This window comes from Pundamilia nyererei, unplaced genomic scaffold (genome assembly GCF_000239375.1).
Source record: "Pundamilia nyererei isolate P.nyererei 1_Seehausen unplaced genomic scaffold, PunNye1.0 scaffold00011, whole genome shotgun sequence".
NCBI lineage: Eukaryota > Metazoa > Chordata > Actinopteri > Cichliformes > Cichlidae > Pundamilia > Pundamilia nyererei.
Genome location: NW_005187412.1, coordinates 2,989,823 through 2,997,625, shown reverse-complemented (window position 1 = coordinate 2,997,625; position 7,803 = coordinate 2,989,823). Strand labels below are relative to the sequence as shown.

The 7,803-nt window shown below is 39.3% G+C and overlaps 1 protein-coding gene across 1 annotated transcript in view; it reads right to left on the bottom strand.

Annotated features, from left to right (window-relative positions):
- The window catches only part of gpc5a (glypican 5a), a 144,662-nt gene that overhangs the window by 32,106 nt on the left and 104,753 nt on the right, over positions 1-7,803 (bottom strand). The gene's annotated exons all lie outside the window — the stretch shown is intronic.

The window sequence follows — 7,803 nt, the reverse complement described above, 5'->3', positions numbered from 1 at the left end:
CACCGGCCCTCGAGGCCTGGAGTTGCCCACCCCTGTTCTAACCCACTGGCAGCAACTAAGATGTCACTGTTCACCACATTTGCTTAACTCCGAATAGTGTAGAAGGAGTTTGTGGACAAAAAGTAGGATAGATTAAAATTTCATCTATTAAAGCAAGATTTAGAATCAGAATCAGGACCTTCTTTACTTTTAAGATGTTCATTTTTCAGCTCTTATGAATGTAGATACCAAAAGACTGGCCCACCAATAAATCGGCCAGGCTCTAAATTATATAATAAATTACTTTGATTTATTGTATAACACAGACTTTGGAGGCTACATCATGAAGCTGACTAAAACAGTGAGTTTTATAACCAAGTCTGTCCTAAATCTCCACAAAACAAAATAAGAAATAATAATTGTATTGGCCAATTCAAATACAAGTATTTGAATTCAATCATAGCTTAAGCAACATCATGTAGGTTTCACATCCGCACACCACCTGAAATCCTCATTATTTTGAGTTGCATCATGGAAATTAAAAAGAGAAATCGCACACAAAGAATATGATTAGAAATCTGTGAGAGAAACTACAGTAGAGGTTTTCAGGCCACAACTTCACGTACTTCCAAGGTGCACAGAGAGGAGATTACGATTTGACCGAGTTAAAGCTAAATCAGCACAGGCAGAATAAAGAATGTTACTCTTTCACCAATGGGTTTCTGCTTCTGGCTTTATCTGTCATCATAAAACACATTACACATTATGGTAATGCATTTCCATAAAAGCAAAGATGCTACTAGTCCCATCCCTCCCTAAAAAGAGCCAATCATCTGCTTTATAACCGCCAATCACAAAATGTAAGTGAACTGTGTTTTTAGACTTCAACTGGCTAGTTGTATATCTGCTTGTTACAGTATTAAAGTATACTGACGTATATGTCTCATTTTTAAAATTTTAATAAGCAATTCTAAAAATCTGTTTAAGCCAGGAAACTTGCATGTTAGGTTTGATTGTTGGCAGGAAGCAGGTTGATGCTATTAAACAGCTTGCCATCGTTGTTCCTATTAACAGGTTTTTACTAACACACAGTTTTATTACTGAGCTTTTTCCTGTTATGGATTTGGCAGAGGTGTACACGAGAAGACTAATTCTCTAATTCAGTTCTTTAGAAAAAGGAACTTTGCTATTCCACAATGTGTTAGACGCTCAAAGTTAATTGAAATGGAATTTAAAAAAACCTATTGAAAAACCCATAAAAGAAAAGTCTTCTGTGTATGCCAACTGCTTGAGTTTTGGTTTTTTGCTGCACATTCATTCACTGGAGGCAATCAATTGAAAATATGAACGTTGGCCTGAGATGCAAAACATTTTCTCTGACTCCAAGAGGAAGCACAAAAACAAGTTAAACTGTTTGCTTTAATAAGACTGATGGGCTGCTCAGCTTTGCAGTTTAATGTTTTCTCTACGTTCTTGCATGTAGGTGTCAAAACTTTGAGCTTTTTAGGCTGAACCCCACAATTACATTGAAACTTCAACTGCTAAATTATTTATAACCCTACTTATTTAAAGTCCAGCTTCTGCAAGAACCGTTAATAGTAAAATTTTAAATGAATGTAATCCCAAAAATATTGGGAATTTTTTTTTAGATCACCAAATACAACTACATCCTTACTGCTTCCATAGGAATTAAGAGAGTAAGTAGCAGCCAGGTGCAGCTAATCATCTCTATAAAAGAAGTCGTTTTGGTAGTTTGCTTTCTGAACCATTCCAGTATAACACAATACCACAATCTTTCCAGGAGTTGAAGTCCTAGCAATCATTCACTCCAACGTCAGACTGTGGAGGTCTCAGTGAAACCTCAAAAAAAAATTAAAATAAAATAAAGAGCTACATTTCAGACTCTGCAGGCCTCAGTTAACGTGTTAAATGTTAAAGTTCTTGACAGTACAATAAGAAAGAGACTGAACAAGTATCGTTTTATTTGGAAGGGTTGCCTGAAGAAAGCCTCTTCTCTCTAAAAAAAAACCATAGCAGCACAGCTTAGGTTTGCAAGGTTGCATTTGAAGAAACCACAAGACTTCTTGAACAAATACCTTTGAAACCAAAGTTTGCACCAAGTTTGGAGAAAACCAAACAGCATATTAGCACAAACACCTCATATCAGGAGTCGAGCACAGTGATGGAAGGATTATGATTATGGCTTGCTTTGCAGCAACAGGAGCTGGGTGTCTTCCAGTCATAGAGTCCACCTGAAACTCCTCTGTATGCCAAAGTATTCTGTAGTCGTATGTGAAGCCATCTGTCTGACAGCGAAATCTTGGACCAAACTGGGACATGAGGATAATGATCCCAAGCACAGCCACAAATCTTCAACAGAATGGCTGAAAAAGAATCAAAGTGTTGCAATAGCCCAGTCAAGTGTCAACCAGATTAAAATCCTGTGCTTTAATCTGAAAAGAGCTTTGAATGGATGAATAGCCACCAATTTCTGAAAATGAACTGTGAACTGAAACATTGTTGCCAACATTCCTCCACAATAACGTAAGAGATTGAAAAAGTCGTAAAGAAACCGATTTCTTCAAGTTATTAGTGCTATAACTCGTTCTACAAGCTACTGAATCATTGGGGTCTAATTTACTTTTCACAGGACTCCCGTGGAGTCTTTTTTCATATCACTGTATATTTATGTGTGTGTATATGTGTCTGTTCACATCTGTGCTCCCTAAAAGAGTACACACAAAATTAAATTGAAGAATTCAATTATGAGTGACTTTTCTTCCAACAAGCACCCAAACCGTTCAAACCAAAATTTCTAACTGAAATGAAATCACTGCAGTTCCAGCTACTGTACCATGATCTCTTTTATATATCAGCTGGGGAAGATTAGTGAAACTTGCAATCCAGTCCCACCAGCTTATCTGAATTAAGCAGCAGTATGTGAAACATATAAATGTAAAGCTAAATGTAGTAAAACTGGCAGTGCGAAAGAGACAAGGAGATGAGTAAGCAAATGTTAAACAGATTTTTTCCACATTAAAATTTGAACATAGTTAACATTCTTCACTACTGCTTATGTAACATGTTTATAAATATTTTACTTGTTGTTTCTCCTATTAGGTAATGCAAGTACAAATTTCCATATCAGTGTTTGCAAAATGGAGAGGAAGACTTCATGAGCACCTATTATAAAACAATATATCAATATGTTTACTAGTTCTACAAGAAGAGTGAGACTGAAGGCTTGTATATATAATGGATGGCAGTAATAAATCCTCCTTCAGCGCTGAAGCATGAAATGATGAAGGTGAGCTTTGTGCAGTTTTCCTCTTCATTTTCATTTTTCACTGTTTCTTATCACAGGAAATAAGCACTTGTTTGCAAAGTTATGTAGTGACAAATTATATTTTTTAAAGAAGTGTTTTTCCAATGAGCAACTTTGACTTAAAACTCAGCATAAGTGCACTCACATCTTAATCTCAAATGTATTATTTAAGAGTAATATTTAGTCAGGGCTGAGTCATTGTGGAAATTTTTATAGTTTATAGTTAGTGTTACTTGAATTAGCCTTTTATAAAATGCATTTCAATGTAGTATAAAAAAAACTAATATCCACGTGCTGTGTGTGTTTATGCATGTGTGTGTGCGTTGTGAAGTGAGAGGTGCACACAGTGTTGTGACATTCAATCACTCTGATGTTGGAAAATGAGTAATTGTGGGTCTTGAGGAGGCACACCCAGGGAAAAAAGTGTGACTCCCAAAGGGGGATCACAGATCACTGACATATCTGCTCGCTGGTACTCTGATATCTGACTGATAGGATCGTGTGGTTGCAATACTGTTGCAATACTGCACACTTTCTGTTCTAGATTGTAATCACTGAGAAATGTACAGTCTTGTTCGCAGTCCCTGCAGATCAAGGAGCAGATGTTTTTTTTCTTTTCTGGTTCATTTGTGAATTTCACATTTTGAGAGCTTTTGCATAAGTACTGGACCAAAATAAATGGCTGCAAATTAACACAGTATTAGAGGACGTAAAACGTGGCCGTGAAGTATAAATCAGAAGAGCGTAGATGCAGTGACAAATGTGCAAGCTGTTTCCTTTTCTGAGATATTTATTCAGCCCGTTAACTACAGTCTGAAGCACCTGGAATGGTTAGAAGGGGGGAAAATGTAGCGTGATGTCAGTGGCAATTTGGTACAGTGGGTGAAAACATCTCATCAGTAAGTGAGGTCAAAGGAAATTGGCAATAGTTGTTCACACTAACAGGAAGGACATGAGTTAATGAATAAAAGTGCAGTACAACGGCAAGGTGCAGGGGAGCATTCACTGCCACATCTTGTTGAACCTTGAAAATGTGCGGGTCGCCGCACCAAAAGACCCTACAAGGTTCAACTGCTGTCTGCTATTGGGGAGGAAATAAGGACAGAGAGAGTCTATGTTCGCCAGACCTACAGTACACTGCGCATGATGGCATAGAAGTAAACATTTCTCACACAGAAAACCTCTGATTTCTGTTGCACCATGTTGCTGTGGGATGAGAATTTATTGCAAATAGCATCCTGGAACTATCCAGCCTGTGTCGGAGGAGCAAACAATGGTGCTGTAATTCTGTTAGCACTGTTTCTTGGCAATATACTAGGCCACCTAACGCCAAGTGAGCATCATTTAAATGCTACACCATTCTTAGCTGCTGACCAAAAGCATCTCTTCATGGCTGCAGTCTACCCGTTTTCAATAGGACACCTCCAGCAGAATAATGAACTATGTTACAAAGCTTCCATTATCTCTGCAAGCTTCCAGGGAAATCACAATGACTTCAGTCTACTCAACTGGCCAGGGATCAGCCCAGCACAGCACCTTTAAGCTGTAATAGAAGATTTGCCGCATGAATGTGTAAGGGACAAAACTTGGAGGAACTGAAAGATGCTATAACCTGAGCATTAACTCAATTTCTTTTTTTCTTTTTTTTTGCCTGTCCCATTTGGTTCTTTAGCCCAATGGATTTACTTTGTCAAATGGATCATCACGGCCTTGCCGTATTGGTCCATTTGATCGACCTTTGTTGTTATTATTTATTTTATTTTATTTTCAGTTGTTACAGATGGGACAGACATGACTGAGGGATAGGAAAGGGGGAAAGAAAGATGAAGGAAAAGAAAAACAGAAGGGAAGAGGGACAGTGAGAAAGGGCACTTAAAAAGAGAAAGAAAAAAATCTCCTAGATCACCTGTTGAGAGAAAAAGAAGAGAAAACAAACAAACAAAAAAACACAGCAACATACTAAGCACAACACCATCACGTTAATCTAGCTAAGTGTAGACAGCAGTAAATACTAAATATTGAATGTTGTTGTGTAGCAAGCAGGACCGACAGCGCTTTATTGGCTGCTTGGAAATAGCCAATAAAAGTGTAGTTTATGTCTATGAACAGTGAACACCCGTGTGCACACCTGTGTGGATCAGCGCGCTTGTATTCAAAAGGTTTCCACATGTAATGGTCTGCTAGAAGATGAGGAGATCCAGGCTCCAGACGTCCAGAGGCCCCAGAGTGCAAGAGCCCAAGGAGGACCACCAGAGGGGCATCTGTGCCACCCTCCCGGGAAGAGCTGTGGAGAGCCCCAGATGAGGGGTCACCCAGTAGCTACGGAGCAGAAGCCAGAGGGGGCTGCAGTGGCGTGCCCGCCAGGCTCTCAATTTCTATGAAAATTCCTTATAAATTCATTTCTATGGAGTGTTTTTTTCCTAAAGATAAAAAAAATAAGCTCTGAATAAAAATAAATAGTAAATTAAAAGCCTCTGGCTCTAACTCCATTTGCACATTTCACAATAAAAGCCTTGTTAGGAAGACATTTCCATCCATTGCAACTGTAGAGATTTAAATTTGAAATTGTCACAAGAAGATTTTTTCAAAATTAGCTTAAATGTGATGCGTGCCCTTGCACAATGAGATGCTAAATATCTGCAGCGTTTACAGTTGCGAGGCTTTATGTGTCTGTGCATGTGTGATATGAGCAAGGAGACAGGCAGACGGTCTGTTGACAGTTTTTTTTTCCAACGCCGTAGTGTCAAAACCGTGCAATCGAACTGCACAGGTGTGTGCTGACATTAAAATGAAGGCCAACTTCAAAGGAAGGACTTCATGCCCCCGTACCGCTTTTTTCTTATCTGCGAGTTGGTTTGAAACTAAGAAGTTCACAGTTAAGAGTTTTATAAAGCATCTCAAAGGCCACAAAATTAATTTTTTTAACGTCATTTCGCTAACGTAGACCTTGAAAACAGGCAATTACAAGCAGATTATTTAATTTGTGTGAATCTGCTGAAGCTAGACAACAGTGAAATTGGATTTTGTGTTCATAGCAATAATGTGTGTCTATGTGATAAATCTCAACCACCATCTAACCCCCAAAAATGCAACATCAAAGCTGTCGTCTTAGCTCATGGCCATGACAAACATCAAGTTGCTTCACCAATGTTTCATTCCTGGATATCAGCTTTTTCCATTATTTCTCATCCATTATCACTGAAGGTCAACACAGGACACCAGTCTGAGTAGATTCAGACACCTTGTTCCTGTTGGGCGACTCAGATTTTCACCGGTTCACCTGGCTTGTCTCTGTCAGCGAGTGTGTATAGCGTATGTGTGGGAGTGTGTGTGTGTGTGTGTCCATGCATGCCTGTGTATAGATGTGGCTGTGGGTGTGCATACTATTGGAAATGAGGGTGAGCAGAGGGCTTCTGCAACACATAGACTAGTTTTCCTTTCTGCCTGGCAGGGCAGGCAGACGGAGAGGAGGGATGATGGGAGTGCAGTGCGTGGGTCTGCCAGGGCTGCTGAAGCACATCTAAGGATGACCTTGAAGGTCCAAAGATGAAGGCTGAGCGAAATTTTTAGAGGACATGAAAAGGAAGGAGACAAAACTTGCCTGTCATGTCACTTTGCTGACACGCAGCGTGGGTCTACTTTCATGTCCCGCAAACTGCGATTACACTACACTGTAAGAACAAAAAAAAATGATAACATTCGTATTCAAAATGATGACTCATGTTTTTGGAGGTGAAGAGTATAAGTTAAGAGTGCAATAAGACGTCCTCACATGCTGAGAGTAGAAGTCCTTATGCAGTCACCACAAGTCAACAACTGTCCATGTAGAAAAGCCGCCATCACTCGGGTGAGAGTTTCTGCATGGAGAGTGCTGGAGGGTATACAGGCTCTCTGCTCTCAAAGTTAAAGGTAAAGTAACAAATTTTTTGAGATTGTTTAATAGAAAAAAGAATACTGTAGTCATAAATACATACTGAATAGTGTTTAATTACGTCTCCCTACAGACTGATGCACTCTCATAAAATTAGAATTAATCCATTAACACATTAGAGCAGGTGCCGTTTTGTGCAAGCCGCCATGTTACCCGCCATCTTGAATACAGTGACCGAGATGGGCATTCCACCTTATCATGTTTTATGACAATTTAAAGGTCACAAATGGTTCTTTCTAACTAGAGCTAACCATTTAACATTTGTACATGTATATTTTCATAATCTCCTTCTTATTATGTCTTTCGCCTCCACCTCCTCCCTCACTTCCGCCTCACCTCCAGAACTGCAGTCAGGGCTCTATAAAAATGTGCATAAACACGCTAATTTATTCTCACAGTTACTTATTGTCAGCAGATTAGACATGCAACCCTCCCGCCTCCGGACGGCAGACAGCGAGCTGGCTAAACAACAACAACAGCTGTTTTAATCTAATTTTATTCCAGCTAATGTTAGGCTCGGCTCGAGTGTCACAAAAATCACACTTTCCCTCTGATAAACCGCTGATTA